The sequence below is a fragment of the Prionailurus viverrinus genome, chromosome D2 (assembly GCF_022837055.1).
Source record: "Prionailurus viverrinus isolate Anna chromosome D2, UM_Priviv_1.0, whole genome shotgun sequence".
Lineage (NCBI taxonomy): Eukaryota > Metazoa > Chordata > Mammalia > Carnivora > Felidae > Prionailurus > Prionailurus viverrinus.
In genome coordinates, this window is record NC_062571.1 from 13693784 (window position 1) to 13716412 (window position 22629).

General features: G+C 50.6%; 1 long non-coding RNA gene across 1 annotated transcript in view; it reads left to right on the forward strand.

The window, feature by feature from the left end:
* Window positions 1-20161, forward strand: part of LOC125147884 (uncharacterized) — a 33295-nt gene extending 13134 nt beyond the window's left edge. The window contains exons 4-5 of the long non-coding RNA XR_007145339.1: window positions 19574-19658; window positions 20052-20161. This is a non-coding gene — a long non-coding RNA (uncharacterized LOC125147884). The remainder of the gene's footprint in view (window positions 1-19573; window positions 19659-20051) is intronic.
* The last annotated feature ends 2468 nt before the right edge of the window (window positions 20162-22629 follow it).

The window sequence follows — 22629 nt, forward strand, 5'->3', positions numbered from 1 at the left end:
GGCTCAGGTTTCCCACTGTGTTTCTGGGGCACGTGGATATGCAGCTGAAATGCTGTACCTTAGGCGGCAAGGGTGGTCTGCCGAGTATGAGTCGATATGGCAGCTCAGCTTCTTGGGGTTCATCTCTTCATTCCAGCAGAGCATAAGGTCCACGAGGGCTGAGCTGATCACCGCCCGATCCTCAGTGCCTTCCAGGGAGTCTGGAACAAAGTGTGACTGTGTCCTACAAACTGGAGGAGGTATCTGTTGTCAGGCTAGGGAGTGCGCCAACGTACGGAAAGTTACGTTGTCAGAAACAAGAAAAGGGATGCCGCTGATAAATACAGTGTTTTATCCTAAAATAACATTATTTTTTTAAAAAGTTTTTTAAATGTTTATTTATTTTTGAGAGAAGGGGAGAGAGACAGAGTGTGAAGGAGGGGCAGAGAGAGAGAGGGAGACACAGAATCCGAAGCGGGCTCCAGGCTCTGAGCTGTCAGCCCGGAGCCCGAAGCGGGGCTCAAACTCATGAACCGTGAGATCGTGCCCTGAGCCGAAGCCGGATGCCCAACCAACTGAGCCACCCAGGTGCCCCCTAAAATAACATCATCGATCACCTTTCTTCTTGCCAGATTTCACAGAAGCTTCTGGAGGTACCAGTGAAACACTTAGAACTGAAAGAGGAAATTAATGACTTGCGTTTTCAGGGTACAAATATCCTGGTTTTCTCGGATGCTTAAACACTAATCCTGCCAGTGAGAATGTGATGCAACGTTGGTGAAGCAACTGGCGTGTAACATTGTCTTGTGTAGGATTTTATTGGAAAAAAAAGAAAAGAAAGCTGAGGTCTTGGAAAATATTAGAAAAGTATCTCTCTGCAGGGCTTACCACGTAAGCACGTTGTTCTCATTCCCCAGTGGCTATGGTTGGTTTGGACCGGACAGTTCCGCCTTTGTCTCCAGGGTTTGGGCCTCGCTTCTGGTTTTTGACCACCCGCCAGCCATGCTGTCCTCATGGAAGTCATGCAGGGAGAGCTGACGTGGTCTGAGCTGACTCCTCCCGGGCCTTGCACAGATGTGAGGTCTATCACCAGCACGCCGCTCTCTCACGGAGGGTGCCGGGAAGCTGTGCGGGCGGGCAGAGCAGTGGCGAACGGATAGCCCAAGAACTGAGCCTTCCTCTAAGGTACCCCCACCCCCCGGAAGGTCAGCAAAGACCCCTCGAATGTTTTTTCTCCTTGCTTCTCTCCCCTTATTTGTGTGGTATACATCTCTTTTTAGCTTGCAGGGACCACGCCTAACCAAAGGAGCCAAAGATACACCCAAAATCGAAGCCACATCCCGTGTTCCCCAAAGACGATGGCTTTTCTGTTCCCCGCAGCTCATTACGAGGGCCCCTCACCGGACAATGGATCTCTCTGGGCCACCCAGCCACGCAGGGGATAAGACAGCTTCTGAAATACAGAATATTTTTGGAGCTCTGATCCCGGCTCCCACATCCGCAGCCCCTTTTGGACTAGACAGCCTCCTCCTCGGATTCTCGGTGGCTCATCACATCCCTCCGTCTCTGACCAGAAACGGGCCGGGGGAACGCGTAGACAAGAAGGCCGTCGCCGACCAGGCCCACGGCTTCCCAGAGGGAAAGCGGTTGGAAGCACAGCGGTTTGCGTATCAGCCGTCGCAGAGCAGGGGCTGAGGCAGGCGATGGAGGAAGACGGGAGGTGAAGCTGGCATCAGAGCCTTCCCTGGCGGAGCGATCCCCGAAGACACTGCTGATGAACTGCAGCCTGTCTGGGAGCCCCCCGCCCCGGGCCCCCCGCCCCCTCCTCTTCTGTGCGGAGAAACGTAGCCGGGGAGCTGTTGCATGGCTGGGGTGCCGTCTGCCCTGGCCCCTATCGTTTCGCCTCTTGGCTTGGGTCCCAGGCCCCACGGTGGGCCGGCGGCTGGCTAAGGCCACAGATGAGCTGAGGAGCTACACGGTGTGGCTTGGGAGCACTTCAGCATGGCGAGAAGGGAGCGTGCTTTGCAGGCGAATGGCCCCGGCGTCCTGGCCCAGCCCTCTCTCCTTTGAAATCCAACTGCATTCTGGCACTTTGCATTACTTAGGGTAACACGGGCAGCAGTAACAAAGGACCCCTCCGATGTCACAGCCTTAGCACTGATATTTACGTCCAGTTCAGGACAGTGGGTGACGGTCCTCAGGTGGCGATTCAGGAGCCCAGGCTCGCCGACCCCTAGGGCCTCGGAGATCTCCGCGCGGAGGGTGAGAGAAAGCGCAGGTTACATGAGCCTCAAACGACACACCTCACTTCTACTCACATTTCATTGTCGGGAGGATGGGGAAACGTAATCCGAGGGAGAACTTCGTGCTGTGGCCGGGAGGGGGCCAGTGTCGCTGTCACAATAATGGGGTAAACTTTCAAAGCTTCGATTTCCTCGTCTGTAAACAGAGACGTGGAACCAACAGCCGAGAGTTACCAGGAAGATGAGAGCTGATGTCTGCGATGCGACTCAGCCAGTGCCTGACGTGGATCGGGGGTTGTGATTACAGCCAGAGGGACAGGGGCTGTCTCATCAGCTGGAGCCGGGGCGATCCAAGCTCATGCCCACGTGTCCATCCTGTGCTTCTGCAGAAAGAGGTTTCTTACGTGAGACTGTTATGCAATGTGCGTGCTGGATCATGGTTAATATGGGAACGCTGGTCTCCGTCATGATGATTATTAGGTAACGTGCATTACGTACTGTGATTATGTTGTAAATGCAAGTGAACCACTCACTCTACCGAACGTCCCATGGACTAAAATTCCGGGGGCATCGACGCAAGCTTTGGACTATTTTCCCATTGTTTGCTATCTTTGAAAAGGCCTTTGTTATCAAAGCGGTAGAGATCATTGCAAAAATTGCCAACACACAGATGGCTCTAAAGTGGAACTTAAAAGCCTTCTCCCCACACTCCGTGCCCCCTCTCTTACCGTTGTTGGATAAGCAACTATCGTTAACGCTTTCGGTAAATCCTTCCAGAAACACTCTACGTTTATACACAAGCGTATTTAAGTCCTCTCCTTTTGCACAAAAGCAAATCATGCTAACGTGTTATTCTGCAGCTCCTTTCTCTTTTTCTCTGCTTCCGCATCTGCTCTAACGCAATAGTATTCCATCGTGGAATGAGCCAGTTTCTTTAACCAGAGATGAGAGGTTTAGTGCGAAGCAAAAAGGCATCAAACCCCTCTTTTCTCCGTGTGAGTTGAGGGCTCACTCCCCACGCTGACCTCCCCACCAGATTTCAGGTGTCCTCTGAAATCGCAGTCCCATCCGGGTGCACCCAGGGTCCATGTGCCTCCTACCGGGGCATCCCCTCAACATCCCAGGATGTGAATGGCTGTGGTTCAAAAAACGAGGATAAGGGCCTGGGGGTGGAGTAAGCTGTCAAAAGTCTTCAGGAACTCCTTCCTTGCGCCCGTAGCCTCTAGCTGGCTCAAAAAGGTAAAACGCTCTTTCTTGTCTCCTCCGGGGCACGGGGTACGCTTGGTTCAACTTCAGAGATCTGGGCCCAGAGATTGGTGATCCGGAAAGGAATCCTATACTGTCGCTCGGGTCATTTGGATGAAGACTTCTTAATGTAGGGAGAAAACCAAGTGGTCCTTGCAACTTTGCGGGTTTTCACTGGGCATTTGGAGATCTCGCTGGTTCTGTGTTCCGCGAGGCTGTGAAAATGATTCTGTGCACACATCACTTGTCCAAGCCATGGGAACCCAACCGGCTTCGGCCCTAGAAGAGTATTTTCCAGTTTTCAAACGTTCGTGTGCCACCTTCTGATTTCCTTTTTTCCATCTCTGCAGACGGCAAAGCCTTGAGTCACAGGTTGGGTGTGTTTATATTCTTTGGAATAAACACATCACAATAAATAAACTCCTTTAAAAAAAAAAGGCATGATCGTTGCCCTGCCGCACCTTGGCAATTGCTGCCCAAGTGACTCGTAAATCTTTTCGAGGGAGATGTATTCCTTCGGACAATTTAGAAGGAGATTTGTGCTATAAGAAAACAACCTCTGTTGATTCTCCTGCATCAGCACAGGATGATATTTTTGGCCACAGTGATCCTCATGGAATGTTTTTTGCTTTTTCTGGAAAGCAGATAAATGCCTCCCTTCCCAATTACCACTGAGGATAAGTAGTAAAGAGTCAGGGAGCGTCCAGGGACTCCTGCTCTAGCAGATGTAGAGATCTTTTTATTGCCTTCAGTGCACTGGGCCAGGCTCACATTAGTCCTATTTTTAGCCTTTCGGACTGACTTGGTGAATCTGGCCTCCTTTTCCAACGGATCGTATTAACGAACTGCAGATGGGGCCCTAATTGATTCTTTTCTATCACAATTATTTGCAGGCAAATGTCCTCAATGTCTCCTTGGTGAATAGTCACCTAGTTTCTGAAAGCCCTGCTCGGTCTGGGAACAGGTTTTCTCTTTGGCTTGGACACCAGAGGAGAGACTATCCTAGACGGATTCACTGAAGCGCTTGGATGCATACACGGCATCTCTGGCGGGCGTGTTGAGGGTCTGGAATCTCGGCGGCTCTGCGTTCAGTTACACGGAGATGTTGGCACCTAGCGTCTCGGTGGACCAGGCAAGGGCCGCATTACTGGATGACGTTTAGAAGCATTTCCCCCACCGATTAACACGCTCACGAGCCCCATTAGTCCAGCAGTCTGCCCCAAGTGAGTCCTCTCCTCCCCGCCACACCTGGAGGTATCGCTGTAGGTCGATCCCCGAAGGCATTTTTATTTTATATCCCACAGACTTTTCCTTAAAAGGCTCTCAATTTACTCTTTGGAATTCTGGGACCGGTCTCCTCCGTGTGACCAAACGCTGGCAGCGGGTCGGGGGGTTAGCACTGTGTTCTTTTTCTTTTAAAGTTTATTTATTTATTTATTTATTGAGAGCGAGCGAGCGAGCAGGGGAGGGGCAGAGGCGGCAGGGAGGGAGAGAGAGAGAATCCCAAGCAGGCTCCACACTGTCAGCGCAGAGCCCGATGCGGGGCTCGAACCCACGAACCATGAGATCGTGACTTGAGCCGAAACCAAGAGTCGGATGCTTAACTGACTGAGCCACCCAGGCGCCCCTAGCATTGTGTTCTAATATAAACGGGAGCGTGAGTTTGCATGCACAACCGTGCAAGGTGCTGTCCGTCCACACCGAGGGAAGCCACAGATGGCACTGACACAGAATTGCTGCTGAGTCAGGCGGGGCACTTACTCAACCGACTGGTGCAGAGAACCATAGGGAGTGATGAAGGACAAAACATCACCCCTGTTCGTACTCCAGACAAACATCTGTCTGTTTTCCGGTGAGTTACAATCGATCAGTCAGTCAACAAACCAAGAAATGATGTCATGGATGTTTTCTAAGACGCCAGACGCCGTGTTAAGTGCGTTCCATCCTGCCTCCATAGCAGCCCCTGTGCAAGAACGTGGTGACTTACACGTTCCCATAGCAGCCCTAGAAGCTCTGTGCTGTTTTCGTCCCCACCTCACAGATGAGGAGACAGCCTCACAGAAAGCACCGATCGGGGCTCATCAATCAGACAGCCGGATTTATCCAGCTCGGTGCTTCATCCAGGGCACCAGTGTTTCCTCCGTCACACGGAGGGTCTTGCTGTCACCCAGGATGCACGTGGTCACATCCGTTCCGTGTCGGATGCTTTCAACCAGGAGACAATTTATGTGTTGATCTAGTTAAACGTATAATTTGAAAGCCAAAGCTTCTATATAAAACATCATAGCCTCATTTTCAGGTCTGACAACTTTTACTATATTATTATCTGCCCTTTGGGTTATTCGAGCGCCTGTCCATCATGGCAATCACAGAGTTACCTTATTTTATGTTCAGGCACTGACATACGACATGATTTTAGCTTCAGGTACGCATAATGATTCGATATTTGTATGTATTGCGAAACGATCACCACAATAAACCTAACTCACATCTTTCACCACACATAATTACAGAGGTTTCTTTTTTTTTCTTTTTTCTTGTGATGATGGGAACTTTTAAGACTTATTCCCTTAACAACTTTCAAATAGGCAGTACAGTGTTATTAACTGTAGTCACCATGCTGTACCTGACATCCCCGGGACTTAGAATAATTTTAACTTTCGGAATTAAGGACTCACGTTGCCCAAATATGTTCTGGGCCGTCCCTCAAAAGGGCCAACCCGCAGCCGTCTTACAGTTCACTTGATCTTTTAGGACGTCTCCAAGCTGACCGATTTGACAAAGCACATCAGTAGTGAGTCTCGCTGGCTTGGGGATTGGAAGCTGCCGTCTGAGAGTGTTGTGGTCTGTGGACAGTCCAGTCTGCTCTCTTCAGGGAGAGTGTAGACAAGGCAGGTGGGCTCCACCGTTCTCCGCATTTCTTCCTTGTGGCTTCCAAGCCCACTTCTATGGCCTTGATTATTGCATTGCTACCTAAGGAAATGCGGGCTCCCCACCAAGAAGTGAAGTCATTTTCACTCGTAGTGAATTAAATCATTGGGGTGCCCAACAGTTACGTATTCTGTGACCTTGATTCCCCCTAGACACCGACATCCCTGAAGTCCCTGCAAAAAAGACTCTGGGAAGGCACTCGACTCCCTGGCCTCTTTTTCATCATCTCTAAATGATGACACTTAATGAGCTAATATTTTGTGGTTCGGCGGAGTTAGGAAATTTCCAATCTCTGCTGATAAAGGGGTTTATTATTTTTCTAGCACATGCTGGCTTGAGAATTATAGTTGACCTCAGTAGATCCCAGTTAGGAGGGAGGGGGCGGTGATGGCAGAGTTCAACCGTGGATCTATAAATACTTAGTGATAGGCTTGATTCCTATCACCTAGCCTTAAAAGATTTTTTAAAGCTCACAATTGGTTTTCATTTATTTGAGACAAATCACCACCATACATCCTTATTTTTTTAATTCTATTAAAAAAATTTTTTTTTCAACGTTTATTTATTTTTGGGACAGAGAGACAGAGCATGAACGGGGGAGGGACAGAGAGAGAGGGAGACACAGAATCGGAAACAGGCTCCAGGCTCTGAGCCATCAGCCCAGAGCCCGACGCGGGGCTCGAACTCACGGACCGCGAGATCGTGACCTGGCTGAAGTCGGACGCTTAACCGACTGCGCCACCCAGGCGCCCCTTTAATTCTATTTTAGAGAGAGAGAGAGTGAGCAAGAAGAGAGGGGGTAGAGTGGGGGAGAGAGACAGAATCTTAAGCAGCTCCCTGCTGAGCAGATTTCGATCCCAGAACCCTGAGATCATGACCTGAGCTGAAATCAAGAGTCGGATGCTCAACTGACCGAGCCACCCAGGCACTCTACATCCCTCTTTTTGAAAAGGATTTTCTTTGGCACACATGCTTCCTTCAATTTGCTATTGGAATTGAGTCCCTTGACCGATGAGATGAGTCAGTGGTGCTTCTCATGCACATTAAATTTTGATCAAAGAATGTCTCATACCGACCAAGGGTCTCTCTGCCCCCAGATGAACCCTCCTGTTTGGGCAAGTCATTTGTCTTTGCCAGTCGGGGGTGGGGGTAAAGATGCTGAAGAAGGAAGGAGAAAAGTGCCCAATGCCTCAGGTTTTGTAGACTCTCCCCTTTGAAGACAGGAAAGGGCTTTGCAGATTAGGATCAGCGTTCAGAGTGACCTCTCCAAGTCTGTGCGATTAAGACAGCGGCGTGTAGGATTCTGAATTAACTGGACCAAAGTTAAAATTCCAGCCTGGCCTCTTACAAGCCCTTTGACTCTGGGCACATTTCTTATATTTGCTGACCGTCAGGTTCTTCATCTGAAAAATAGGACATGACCATGTCTGTCTCATAGAGTTGCTGTCACCTGAAATGAAATAAAGTAGGAAAAAGCACCTTGCACAGTCTGGTGTATTGCCAGAGTACTGGAATATTCTCAGTCAACATCGGTTCATTTCCTCTCCACTTGCAAAGGCAAGGAGACCTGCCTTAAAAGCCAAGTCCCCTTGCGCAGGCCCACGGGGCAAGCTGCGTTCGGGTGGAGCCTGCCAGCGCTAAAACAGCACCTGTCCCTAAAGAGGATTATCCAGACCTAAAGGTGCCACCCCGGATGGTGCTGGCTGCTTTTCAGCTTCTGAGCAGCCAGCATCCTGACCGTGTTGGGGTTGGGGTCCTGACCTGTGATTTCGTTTTCTTGTTGGCGGGGGGACGGACCGGACTGTCCCCAATGCGCCCGCGGGGAGCTGTCCAAACAAAGTTGAGAGACTGGGCTGTGATCCCCAGGGCAGGGCAGTCTCTCTGTGATTCTCCTGCCTCGATAGCGGGAACAATCCGTCAGTCAGTCAACAAACCAAGAAATGAAGTCATGGATGTTTTCTAGATGCCAGACGCCGTGTTGAGTGCTTTCCATCCTGACTGCATAGCAGTCCCTCTGCAAGAACGTGATGACTTGTACGTTCCCACAGCAGCCCTAGAAGCTCTGTGCCGTTTTCGTCCCCACCCCACAGATGAGGAGACAGCCTCACAGAAAGCGCTTACAGTTTACAAAGCATTTAAATAAAGCGTATATATATTTTTAGGATAAGAGCAGCAATATAGTAGTTGGAAATGGGGAAAGTAACAAAATTAAAGAAGGAGAAACCAAAATGACCCTTAATCCCACGATTTGGTGAAGCCACTACACCCATACTTTTTTTTTTTTTAATGTTTATTTTTGAGAGAGAGAGAGAATGAGAGTGGGGGAGGGGCAGAGAAGGAGGGAGACACAGAATCCGAAGCAGGTCCCAGGCTCCGAGCGGTCAGCACAGAGCCCGACGCGGGGCTCAAACTCGTGAACCGCGAGATCATGACCTGAATGGGAGTCGGAACGCTTAACCGACTGAGCCGCCCAGGCGCCCCGGCATACCTAAATTCTTTACGGGCTTTTGTCATGCTGTATTTTCTTGATCAAGAAGTGGTAAACATACAACCATTATCACATGTGAGTCTGCCATATTTTGGGGGGTCTGAAAAGGGGTCCCCTATTTGAGACTATGGGAGCTGCTAATACAGAGGAGAGCCAAGGCACATACAGTGACAAACCCTTGAAACGCCAGGCCCAGCGGGGCAGAGGCCTGCATCCCGGGTGGGGTCACCAGCAAGAGGATCGTAGGAATGAGGACGGGGTTCTGTGTAAAGAGGGCTGGGGACAGCTCACTCATCTACGAGCTCTGTGGTTTGGCATCATGTTTATGAAATACCTGCTTCATTTGTTGATTTTTTATTTTTTAAAAAAAATTTTTTTTTCAACGTTTATTTATTTTTGGGACAGAGAGAGACAGAGCATGAACGGGGGAGGGGCAGAGAGAGAGGGAGACACAGATTCGGAAACAGGCTCCAGGCTCTGAGCCATCAGCTCAGAGCCTGACGCGGGGCTCGAACTCCCGGACCGCGAGATCGTGACCTGGCTGAAGTCAGACGCTCAACCGACTGCGCCACCCGGGCGCCCCCATTTGTTGATTTTTTAAAAAAATGTTTATTTAGGGGCGCCTGGGTGGCGCAGTTGGTTGAGTGTCCGACTTCAGCTCAGGTCACGATCTCGCGGTTTGTGAGTTCGAGCCCCGCGTCGGGCTCTGTGCTGATGGCTCAGAGCCTGGAGCCTGCTTCAGATTCTGTGTCTCCCCTCTCTCTGCCCCTTCCCTGCTCATGCTCTGTCTCTGTCTTTCAATAATAAATAAACATTAAAAAAATTTTAAAAATGTTTATTTTAAGAGAGAGAAAGAGAGAGAGATCAGGAAAGGTACAAAGAAAGAATCACAAGCAGGCTCTGTGCTCAGCCTGGGCTCGAACCCAAGAACATGGATCATGACCTGAGCCAAAATCCATTCCAGAAGCTTAACCCGATGAACCGCCCACAGGCCTGTAGTTTGTTGATTTTTAAAATGAGCTTTTAGTAGGGCGCCTGGGTGGTTCAGTCAGTTAAGTGTCTGACTCTCAATTTCAGCTCAGGACACGATCTCGAGGTTCAGGAATTCAAGCCCCACGTCAGGCTCTGTGCTGATAGCGTGGAGTGTGCTTGGGATTCTCTCTCTCTCTCCCTCTCTCTTTCTGTCCCTCAAAATAAATAAACTTAAAAAAAAATAAAATGAGCTTTTATCTAAATTCATTTTCACGCTGCCTAGACCCAGTCTGTTTGGACAGCCAGCCCAGTAGAAATGGAGGCACTGATGGGTTTTGTCCCTCTGACCCTTCAGAGGGGAAAAAAATGATATTACCTATCGTGATGGTAGGAAGCAGTTCCCCATGCCCTTTCTTAGGACAAGGAAAGAGGCCACCAAATGGAGTATCCAGGCACCACTGTGTGTCTCCTGGGGAGGTGGGTCCCCCCCAAGCACCCTTTCACCTGTCACCTGGGACCCTTCCTTGTGTCAGATAGTTTCGTGTTCCACGCCTATTTGCTCTGCCAGATTTTAGGCTTTGTGCATGCAGGCTGTATCTGCCTGGCCTTATTTCCTGGGTCCAACATAGGACATGTTCAAAAATATTTGTTGAGGGGTGCCTGGGTGGCGCAGTCGGTTAAGCATCTGACTTCAGCCAGGTCACGATCTCGCGGTCCGTGAGTTCGAGCCCCTTGTCGGGGTCTGGGCTGATGGCTCAGAGCCTGGAGCCTGTTTCCGAATCTGTGTCTCCCTCTCTCTCTGCCCCTCCCCCGTTCACGCTCTGTCTCTCTCTGTCTCAAAAATAAATAAAAACGTTGAAAAAAAATAAAATAAAATTACCTTTTTTAGAGAAACAGAGAGCGAGCATGAGCAAGGGGGAGGGGCAGAGAGAGAGACAGAGAGAGAGAGAGAGACTCCTAAGCAGGCTCCACGCTCAGCTCAGAGCCCGACGCAGGGCCCGATCCCACGACCCTGGGATCATGACCTGAGCTGAAATCAAGAGCCAGATGCTCAACCGACTGAGCCACCCAGGTGCCCCTGGTTACCTGCTTTTAAAGTCAACAATACTCTGTAATAGGAATCTTTTAATGGCAGATACAATTAAGTTTCCGCATTATTCTACTTGTTAGGATTTTCAGTGGGATCTAATTAAATTCCATAAGTATGTATTGAGTTTCTACCCTGGGTAAGATATAGTCCCTGCCCTTAAGTGGGGCGGGGGGGGGGGGACAATGCTATGTGGGCCTTAAGACAAGCTAACTGTGTGGAAAATAGGAGGTGTCATAAAGGAGATACTAGCTAAGAGCCATAAGAGTTCAAAGGAGAGAGTGTGGGTCATGCCGAAAGGCTTGTTGGAGGAGGCAGTGGCCAGGATAAGCCGGGGGTGGGGAGCACCTCAAACCAAAGGGAGCGGGAGCCTGGAAGACACCCCAGGCAGAGAGGGTGGCCGGGCCCAAGGCTTGGAGCTGAGAACTTACAGGAATTTTTTTGAGCCATGAAGAGTCTGGTTCAGCTGAGAAGAATGGAATGTTCTTCCAAAGGTACTTTGTTCATCTCTTCTTTAAATTAATTTTTCTTGAATGGATATCATTTTTCCTTTTCCCTTCTGGATGATAGCCTCCTTGAGGCCAAGGACCAATCCTTCACACCCTGCTGTAGACCTTATGCTTAGAATAGGGCAGGGATTCCCAGTAAAAGTTTGTCGAGTGAATCTGAATAGATAACCCTACGATGGGAACGGAAATTTGTTGTCAGATCGTGGTGGGTCTTGGGGGCCGCGCTGAGTGGTTTGTGGGAAATGCTCTGGACCTGTCTCCTTCTGGTCATTTCCCGCCCCCAACTCCTTTCAGAGACTTCTCGCTCCTTTAGACCTAAATGGAATCACCGATATGAAAATGCTTTTTGGACAGGGACGCTATCTCCCAAGAAGATGGGTCCCATTTTCCCATGTCTTCCTTCTTCTACATGTGGGTCAGGGGTAGGAGGCCCTGACTCATGCTGCCCAGGGAAAGAGGTTGCAAATTGTTTGGCCAAGAATCGGGCTGGCCTTTGAAAACGGAGGGCAAAACAAGAACTCAGGTTGGCTTTTCTACCAATATTCAAAGTCCTGAGCCCCTTCTCCTCTGGCCAACCCAAGAAAAGCCAGGAAGTGCCAACGTTCGCCCTATCTATCCCTCCACATCCTGCCTATGTGGCTTGGTAGCTTGAAGGCATTGATTGTTGGGCAAGGGAACGTGACCAGGTCTGGGACATCTGTGCAGCGCGTGCGTATGTAGTGAGGGGGTGTCGATGATGGTGGTGCGCAACAACCACAATAACGAAACGGCAGAAGAGACGATTTATGTGGGCGTGAAGGTGAGCTCCGCCGCGCACTGACCGCGTGTGTGACTTTGCCATGAGGCAGCTTACCTTTCTTAGCTTTCTCTTCCATCAGTAAAGTGGAGGCGGTGATATCTACACTCACAAAGTTGTGCAAACACAGGGGAGAACGGGCAGACGCAAACACATAGCTTGGTGCAGGGACTCGCCGTATTTTATTCATTTCCTCCCTACACGTCAGTACTCTATCTTCTCTTTTTTTCTTTTTTGATGTTTATTTATTTTGACAGAGAGAAAAAGAGGGAGAGAGCATGCACAAGTGGGGGAGGGGCAGAGAGAGAGAGAGGGAGAGAGAGAATCCCAAACAGGCTCTGCGCTGTCAGCAAGGGATCAATTCCATGAACCATGAGATCGTGACCCGAGCAGAGATCAGGGGTTGGATGCTTGGGGCGCCTGGGTGGCTCAGTCGGTTGAGCGTCCGACTTCAGCTCAGGCCGTGATCTCACGGTTTGTGGGTTCGAGCCCCGCGTCGGGCTCTGTGCTGAGGCTCGGAGCCTGGAGCCCGCTTCAGATTCTGTGTCTCGTTCTCTCTCTGCCCCTCTCCCACTCATGCTCCGTCTCACTCTGTCTCTCAAAAATAAATGGAAAAAAAAATTGGAAAGAAAAGAGTCGGATGCTTAACCGACTGAGCTACCCAGGCGCCCCTGGGCTCTATCTTTTCTATTCCAGACTTTGTTGGGACAGACTTTTATATTTCTCTGTGAAGGATTATCTATTGATATCATGTGCGGTACAAATTTTCTTGGAAGTGTATGGCACTTTGGATGTAGTTGGGGAGAATTCTCCATTGCCTCGTCATCTCTGATCCCTAAGAAACAAAACAAAACAAAACAAAACAAAAAACGACCAAAAAGCAAAACTTGGGCGTCTGGCTTCCATTCTGAAGCCAGCTGTTCTGTTAGCTGGTGTGGAGTGAAAGGCACGCGATGCAGATGAATGGCCCTCCCGAAGCATGTAATATGCTTCTCGGGGAGGAGAGATACTTTGAATGAAACCAGTTTGCACCACGGGACCTCAGGGTGTCCTATTATGACGGCCTCGTAGACATCCAGGAAAACCTGTTGACTGTTAAAAAGCCAGATTCTAAATACTGTTTACTCCCGAATAATTTGTAATTCCTTTCCCAGCTCAAATAACCATAAACTCCTACAAAGTGGTTTATAAACACTCATTAGAGTATTACAAAAGTCCTTTGAGCTCCACATGATTATCTCCATTTGGCAGTTGAGTAAACTGAGTCACAGAAGTTGAAAGATCTGCTCGAAGCTCTGCCAGGAGCAAAGACGGGGCAGGGCCAGAGCTCAGACATCCCGGCTCCTCACCCGGTGAGTGGTTCCACAGAACGTGCTGGAGGTGGGGCACGTCCAGGCTCTTGACCTTTCAGGGTCCCTCGGTGCCCCGGCCTCCTGTTAACCCATTGTCTGGGACTGACAGAGGTCCCCTGGCTCCTGAGCTGCCACTGTCCAGGAGCAAAGGCTTTGCTTTGAAAAGGCCATCAAAACATGTGTCCAAAACCCACCGTAGGTTCTGGCCTCACCTTTCCCAATGCCTGCTTGTAAATCGGGCCACAGAGCAGCAGAGAGAGTAGTAAGAGAGAGTCAGTAGTAAGAGAGAATAGTAAGACGTCGGTTTTCTGCTTTTCCTGAAAAGCTGAAAATAGCCAGGGTTAGCGGGGTGTAGTAAACATTTCCTGCTTTCGGGCTGCCCTGAATTTAAACCCACTTCTTATATGTAGGTTCCACCGTCCCCCAGGGTGAACAGAAAGTGCCAGCTACTTGCTCTCCGAGATCCCTGGCACTGGGGTGTGGGCACAGGACCCAGGCTCGGCCAGCTGGCAGCGCTGTGGGGGACTCAAGTGAATGGTAGGAAGAGTGGACTTGGCCCAGTGGTGGGTGGTGATCCCCCCCTGCCCCCCACCTGTTAGTGTTAGGGCCGTGGGGCCAGCAGGTCGGTCGGGGTCCCGGGGAGGCAGCTTTACCACCAGATTGCTGCTGTGTTGACCTTGGCTGTGGTTAAAACTGTTGCCCGGGGTGCTCTTTGCTTCCCACTCATTTCTGGAAACTTCTGGATTGTTTGTGAGTTAGCAATTCTCCTTCCAATAAGATACCTTCCTGAGGTACACCCGAGTCAAGAGTTTTGTTTGTTTGCATCTGGCTGGGAACAAGTTGCAGAACGAGAGAGTTTTCCCTTTTCCTTTCCCCCTTGAGTTATGGAGAGATGGGTTCTCCCATTAGTATTGCAGAGACAGTCAACACGCCATGATACGGAAAGGCTCGAAAGGTCCGGAGTTGATGTTTGAGGGTGATCTACCTCATCAGCGACATTGGTTGAACCCACATCGGAAACATTGCTTGGCACATGGCCATCACATCACGTGGTGACGACTCTTACGTCATCACCATGACCAGCATCTCACCAGCATTGCTGTCCCTGACCCTCTCACCGTAACGGTTGTGACTTAGATCCGCACCGTGTACCCATTCGCCTCTCCCCCAGGCGCGCCATCCAGGGTCCTTAGGCAGCTCGGATGTGGAGTTGAGGAAGGGCTGCACATGGGGAGTGAATGCTTTCGTCTTTCCCGCTACTTGGGGGGGGGGTGGCGACGGTGCTGTCTGGGGCACCTGGAAATCTTAGAAAACAGCGTTTTTCCCTACCCCGGTGGCAGTGGGCAAAATGCCTCTTACAGACTCACAGAAGAAGAGAACAGAATAAAAGGTAATGTTTGTTGAGTGCTTTTTTTTTTTTTTTAATTTATTTTTGGGACAGAGAGAGACAGAGCATGAACGGGGGAGGGGCAGAGAGAGAGGGAGACACAGAATCAGAAACAGGTTCCAGGCTCCGAGCCATCGGCCCAGAGCCCGACGCAGGGCTCGAACTCACGGACCGAGAGATCGTGACCTGGCTGAAGTCGGAGGCTCAACCGACTGCACCACCCAGGCGCCCCTGTTGAGTGCTTTTTATGTAAAACCTCATTTAGTCTTCCTAATATCCCTAAGAGGGAGGTGCTATTATTGTCCCTAAATTACATGTGGGGCACCTGAGGCACAGAGAGGTGAAGTGACTTGCCCGGGGCTCTTTACTACCAGGCATTGGGTAGATGTCCACATGCTACAGGGTGGCTTCTAAAGCTAACTCTTTATCACAACTCCAAGGAAAGATGACAAAAACATAGACTTCCAGGGCCCACAGCCAGAGATTTTAATTCCTCAAATCTGGGGAGGGTGAGGGTTGGGGCTTAGAGAGGGAACTGCTACCACGCCTCCCAAGGGATTCTGATGGGATCTGTCCATGGGCGGGTATTGGACAACCACTGGTTGACCCGGGGCTTATGTGGCCACATCCCTTTCCGTGTGCTTGACGGAGAATACCTATTGATCGCTGTACTCTTTCCTGACTTGGCCTCAGAATCCTTCCCGATGCAGGTAGTGACTATCAGTCACTAGCAGGTGACTTCAAGACAAAATCAATTTGTCATCTTCAGCCTACGGTATCCAGGAGGGGAAGTGAAGGGGCTGAGTTTTATCACCGGCCGCTAACTCACCAAAGAAGGAAAATAAGGAGATATTTCTGTGCCCCGGGTTTCTTTCTGCTCTGTCGTGGGGAGATGTCATAGAACTTCTCATTTTTGGCCTGGAGAGGGTGGATTATTATCTCTAAATTGCTCTATTAGTTTAAGATTATGCTGGCTATTTTAACATTTTATGACATTTTGTGAACTATTACAACTGTCACTGAAACGGTTCCGAATTTGAGCTTTTTTCTTTCTTTTTTTGAGTCATCCAAATGACCAGCTTCTACCCCGTGGATGGGATTAGTTTACGTACACAGGATCTATTTGTTAGGATGGCTGTAAACACTGACTCAGTTATGCTTGATCAGCAGCAGGACAATGGGGAAGGGGCTCTCTTCCATCCATTCCTTAAGGTTCCAGGCTGATGACGTCTCTGCCATCCTCGATATGTGGGTTCCAAGATCAGGCACCTTGGGTGTTCAGTCCAGGAGGTTGATCGTACTGAAAGACAGTGGAGACTTGCCCAGGAAAGTTTAGCGATCATTGGTTGGAAGTCACATTCCATTGGCCAGAACCAGTCACATGGCCTTAATTAACAGCAAAGGAGGAAATGGGGCCTGGCTTGCCTGGGAGCAAAGGGAGATGGGTTTGGTGAACAGCTACCAGAGTCCCCTTGTGAGCCACGAAGGGCTGTAGGTGTGCTCAGAAGGAGCGAGTGAGGCCCACACAATCCAGAGTGGGCGGTGCTTGGGCCAGTGGTACCTGGTTTTGTAACTGCCAAATAATTCCCATATTGGACAACTAAAATGCGTTCAGTGCGACAATTTTCAAATTTCAAATAGTAAAAAACCTGAAACCAACCAACCAACCAAACCAAGAACAATGAATAGAATTTTTTCCATCATTTTAAGAATCTCTTGTGACATTTTTTGGAGTTCTTTATATATATATTCTATATACATATATATATTATATAGAATATATGTATACATATATATGTATATATACACACATATATATGTATGTGTATATATATATATATAAAATTTTAGAAATGCTTGTCCAGCTCACCTCGTGGTTTTGTTCATTAGCTGTCGGTCTCCCAAACTGTTTCCTTGGACTCTAAGGGAAACCTACCCAAATCTGTCCTAGCCTTCCCCATATTCTGAAATAAAGACGAAGAACGCATTAAAATTTCTGGTTCTGGACAAAAACGTTGGCTTGAACCCCCTTTTTGAAAGTCAGTGCCCCCGGTCCCTAAAGTGGAGGCTCTGGGCTTAGACACCCCCCCCCCCCGGCACTCCCCCCCTCCAGTCGTGGGTCCTTTGCAAGTGTATTAATGGGCTCATGTCTCATCATTCTAATTTACACATGAGGATAGCAGTAACCACCCCTCAGCACCGTGAGGGGATGCAGGGGAGAGATAGGAGAGCATCGGGTGTGTCTGATGTACAATAAGCATGAAAACTACTATTGTTAACTCCAGGGTCCATGAGCCACCCACTGGAGTTCAGCTGTGTTGGGCTGTGTGGGTAAAATTCACACGGATGGGTAAGAATCTATACATTTAAGCTCAGGGCAAAGGTGTGGTCGGGGGGGCGCCCTCCCGACGGCCCAACACAGAGGCGTCTCCCAGACCCCTCCCTTGAAACAAATCCCGCAAGCTCTCAAACGCTCACTGCGCCGTGACTCGGTTTCCCCCCCGATAACAGGGGGACACGACGGCAGTTCTAAACTTGTTTGCAAAACCCGTTGAGAGGCTTGGAATAAAGGTGGTATTTAGCGTGAGTTCAAAGCGTTATGCGATTATTTTATTGCCCCTTTTATTCCTGAGATTTTTGTTTGCTTGGCTTACAAACCCAAGCCAGAGCCATAAAAGCACTTTTATGCCAGCGCCTTTCACACACATCATGGACCCACTGCACATGTCAATCAGTGCCTAAAGAGCTCAGGAGGGTGAGGGTGGAGACAAGCAGAACGCGAACGCCAGCAGTTTCTGCCACGTGGAGGCCTTTACTGCACGCTGTCCCTGAAACTGTCCCGCGGTCAAGTTTTCTAGCCGTGCAGGCGGACCGCGAATTGGGTCAGCTGGCACGCGTTGGATCTGTTAGTGAGGATGGCCCCAAACACCAGCTCAATTTGCGTTTCTCAGCCCACCCTTCTTTCTCGTGGGGTCAGTCTATGGCTCACCACATTCTTTGCAAAGCCCCGTGACCCCAAACCATAGGGCGAAAAGAAGTTTCAAGCTGCTGTAGCTGACCCGGGGTGGGAGTCCCTTTCACAGTGCTCCAGGCACGGCCTTCACGGGCAAACACGGGGCCCACCCTCCCTGCTTTGGGAGGCGTCCCGTTCTATTGTTGGGTGGACCTGGCTGTAAAGTGTTCTTCCTGAAGGTGAACAGACGTGTCGGCCGTGCTCAGGTGAGCTCCGGGGAGCACTGTTTTCCCAGGCTGGCCACGGAAGCGGGCAGCTGGAAAGGCTGAGAAGGCTCTCGTGGTCCTGGGCCTCGTTAAGCCCCCGAGAAGAAAGAGGAAAGACGTAGGAGCTAAGGGTTATTTCTGTTCGGGTCCTTCCTCTACTCGGCTCTACAAACGTGGCCGCAAGTGGCGGTCCATTTAGATGAGTCAAAGCTTAGGGTGAATTTATAGGGACTGACTCTTCAGGGACAGTGTTTTTGTCGCTCTTCTCCTGTGCCTTCCACTTGGGGTCCAGGTAGTGAACTGCAGGCCTACCACATTGTGCAAGAACAGAGAAGTCTCTTCAGTGTCTGTCTACGTCAGCAGGAGTTTAAGTGAATGATCTTTTCCTCAAATTCATCGAGTGAATCATTTATTCAACTACCATTCAGTAACCCTCTACTGGGTAAACAGCCCTTCCCAGGACCAAGGGATTCAGATCCTTGTGCTTGAGAAACTTATATACTCCTTAAGGATATGGGACATTTTACCTGGACAGGTTAACTGCACACCTCACCCCCAGGAAATCCCACTGTAGGATAGTGGAGAACAGTGGTCTTTGGGACTTCTAGTCTACCTCTTTCTATTGGCCTCTCTCTCTCTCTCTCTCACGCGCACACACACACACACACACACGCACACCAGAAAACAACTTCCTTTTACCTGGCAGCCACCTTACCCCACGGACCATGGAGAAGAGCAAAATGTGAGCAGGTAGGGGGTGCGAGGCAAACAATCTGATTCTGAGGGAGATCCAAGCCAGGGCCAGCCGGTTCTGGAGTCAGACAGTGGCGACCAAACCCTGGGCTTGGTGGTTGGATGCCTCGTAGGGAGCCCACGATAAATGCTCTGTACATTTTAGCGGAAAAAATGAATAAGTGAATGACAGCATGAACCTGGAATCCAAACCATGTCTGTACATGGTCTCAAAGTATTACTCATATTCCTTCTCATTCCTCCGTGCTGAATGCTTTAGTCTAGAATGTTCAGGGAAAGGGGTTTGGAAAACCAAACAATTCTAGAGATAGCTCTCGCCATCCGTCAGCCCTGGGTACGCCCTTAGACGTTTTTCTTCAAAGAGATTTTACAGAGCAGAGAATTCTAGAGCTAAGGTCTTGTGGGATTCTCTCTTTTAATCTCTCAATAAAGACAGGCAGAGGAATGATGATCTACTTTAGCCGGTAGCTGTTCAAGAAAATGCAGCAGTGAGTGCACTCATGTGTACATAGTTCCTTTTAATGTGAACCCAAAACACTCGGGGGAAATATCTATATCCAGAGCGTCCAAGTAAGGCAAGCGGACATCAAGAATTACTATCCCATTTGACAGATGGAAAATCTAAGGCTCTCGCTCATGGAGCACGTCAGGAACAGAGCTCAGGAGAGAAGCCGTCTCTCTATGCCCGCGTAAGTAGGTGAGTTACCATATGCGTGTCTGCAGTCCCACGCTCTTGGGATATAGTCAGCTTTCCCTGGTCCGCGCCCCTGCAGGAGCCGCATGGAGGGAGTGGGTCCAAAGGCATTCATATCTTTGCCCATGTCTTTCTAAGCGTCTGGGAGGGAAGGAGGGTGACTCTCCCTCCAGTGCGGGCTCCGCAGCATTGTGCCACCACTGTCCAGAGCCTCTTGGCCATCCGTGAGTATCACAAATCTTTGTCCATGCTGTCACCTTTTGGGGCCACCAAGTCACACCCCCAGTGAGGGTTGCATCTAGGTCACTCGTCCCCTCCACATCACCTGGGCAGTCTCATTGCCAGTTCAATAGTTCAGCCATTCACTTTCCTTTTTACCTTTTCTTGGTCATACAGATGGCTGTGCCTCCACCTGAAGGGTCCCTCAGAAGTATGTCACCTCAAAAATTCTGGACTCAGGGGGCACCTGGGTGGCTCAGTCGGTTGAGCGTCCGACTTCAGCTCAGGTCACGATCTCGCGGTTTGTGAGTTCGAGCCCCGCGTCGGGCTCTGTGCTGACGGCTCAGAGCCCGGAGCCTGCTTCGGATTCTGTGTCTCCCTCTCTCTCTGCTCCTTCCCTGTTCGCACTCTGTTTCTCTCTCTCTCTCTCTCAAAAATAAATAAACATGAAAAAAAAATTCTGGACTCAGAGGACTCCCTCTCTGACTGCACACTTTCACTGCTGCTGCCACTTGCCGGGAACTCTTTTGGACCTTGTCCACCTCCCTCTCCACTCTAGACCATGTTTATTTACTCCGTTTTAATACTGCTCCTCGAGCAAATGGAACCCCTTCCCATATCCCCTTGATTCTTCACCGAACAGCTTCCCAGCCTTGGTTCTAATCGCTCAAAACCTACCTGCAACCATTCACATTTCCAGAGCTTCAAGCCCTGATTCCCAACTGCCCATTGGACACACGGCCCCACCGGGACATCTCAGAAGCACCGGAAACGCCACACATTGAAACCGATTCATCGTTCTCTCCCCAAACTTGCGCTTCTTCACGGTCCCTTTCTCACCAAGGTGGTGCCACCACCCACCCGGGAGGTCGTTCAAACCCAAGAGTGGGAGTCGTCCTTGGAAAGCTCATCTCCCTCGGCCCCACCTTCGACTGGCCACCCAGGGGCATCTCACTTTGCCCATTTCTGTCTCCCCACCGCCTTCTGCGGTTGTTCAGTGGTTCGGGCCACGGGTCTCCCCCGGTGGGATCATGCCAACCTTCCCACAGCTCGCCCTGCCCTCTAGGCTCGTCCCCCTCCAACTTCACGTCCAAACTGCAGCGAGAGAGATGCTTCTAAAACACAGGTCTGATCATTCTCCCCCTAAAACCGTGCAGGGGCTCCCTGGTGGCCTCGGGATAAAATTCACATGTTGCCAGGTCCCTGTCTTCCTGCTCTCTCTCTCTCTTTGCACTCCAGCCTCAGAAAAACCACTTCCTGTCCCTTCTGTGCTTTTGGCCCGGTGGCCTGGGAACTTTGTACACGTTGTTCCCTCCGCCTGAAATGTGACCCCCTTCCCCATCTCACCCCCATCCACTCTGGCTTGGCTAACCCCACGCTCTCTGCGTGTCTCGGCCCAGAAGTCACCTTCCCCAGGAAGCCCTTCCTGACCCTCAGACCTGGCACAGATTCCCCACGCGGGTTCGCACAGCACCGCGTTACCATGCCGCCAGCGCCCCGGCCGTGCCTTTCAGCTGACAGCCAGCGAGTGTTAAGCGATTGTTGCGTGTTAGGCTGTGTCTCAAGGCTTTGCAGGACGGATCGTGTCCAGCTGTCACTATAGCCCGATGAAGAAGATGCCGTTATGATCTCCTTTTATGGATGAGGAAGCGAGGGCGAGAGGCAGTGTCCCGCTTGCTCTGTGTTAGACTCGGTCTTTAGAAAACACACTTGCTCATGCCCTGTGTTAAGAGATTTTTTTTTTTTTTTTTTTTTTTTTTTGGTGGTAGTGATAATGGCGGGACTCTGGGATCCTAAAGACCTCCAAAGGCGAATGTGATGTGCAGGACCAAGACCCATTATGCTGCATCGTAGCCGCCCGTTTTGACGTCTTCGGGCTGCCGCGAGCTTGGTGAGGGCGGGGAAGGTATCTCTGACTCGCCGTTTCCCCGCAGTGCCTAGAACGGCGCCCGGCCCACAGTCAACCTTCAAGATGTGTTGAAGGGGTAAATACACTGCTTTTACTCTGGGCTTTCTGGACTCCTGGGATGCTAGAAAGAACCAGATAACCTGGCCCACTGGGCCCATGAGTTCACGGTTGCTGTCCTTGGTCCCCCTCATGGCTCGACTCCTTCCCCGGACTCGTGGAAGTCTCTCCACGGTCTGTGAGCCCTCCCCCTTCCCTGCCATGCTCTCAGCAGATGCCCTGGCCCCCACGCCCCAGGCTCATGAGAACAGGACCACCGAAGCAAGGTCTCTTGTCTGGCCTCCCTCCCGGGGCCCCCAAAGGAGCTGTATCTTCACTCTTTGATCCTTTTCCTTTCAGGGCACAGAGGAGGCAGGGCCTTCCTTCTGCCTCGGGCTGCCCTCCCCAGCCTGAGCTCCAGGGATGACAGAGCCCCAATCCCCAGCTGGCATCCCCCACCCCCCTCACTTGCTGTCTTTGGAACCTTCTCGTGCTCTCCCTTCTGACTTCCTAACCATTGCCCCACACGAATCCATCTGTCTTCTGTGCCCCACGCTCACTGCCCGGGCCACCCTGGTGGCCCAACAGCTGATCGGCTTGTTCTCGTCTTTCACGCCTGCCCCCCCCCCCCCCCCCCGCCACCGCCGCCTCGCCCCACCAAGTGCACTCTGGTAATTCCCCTGCCCCCTCCAAAGTCCCAGGGAATACAGTCGACGCACTGGAGCGTGCTGACTTCCTCTCGGATGAGGCCCGAGGCTCTCTTTAAAACACCATCTCCTTTTCCCTCCTCTCTGCTCCAGCTAGATTTCT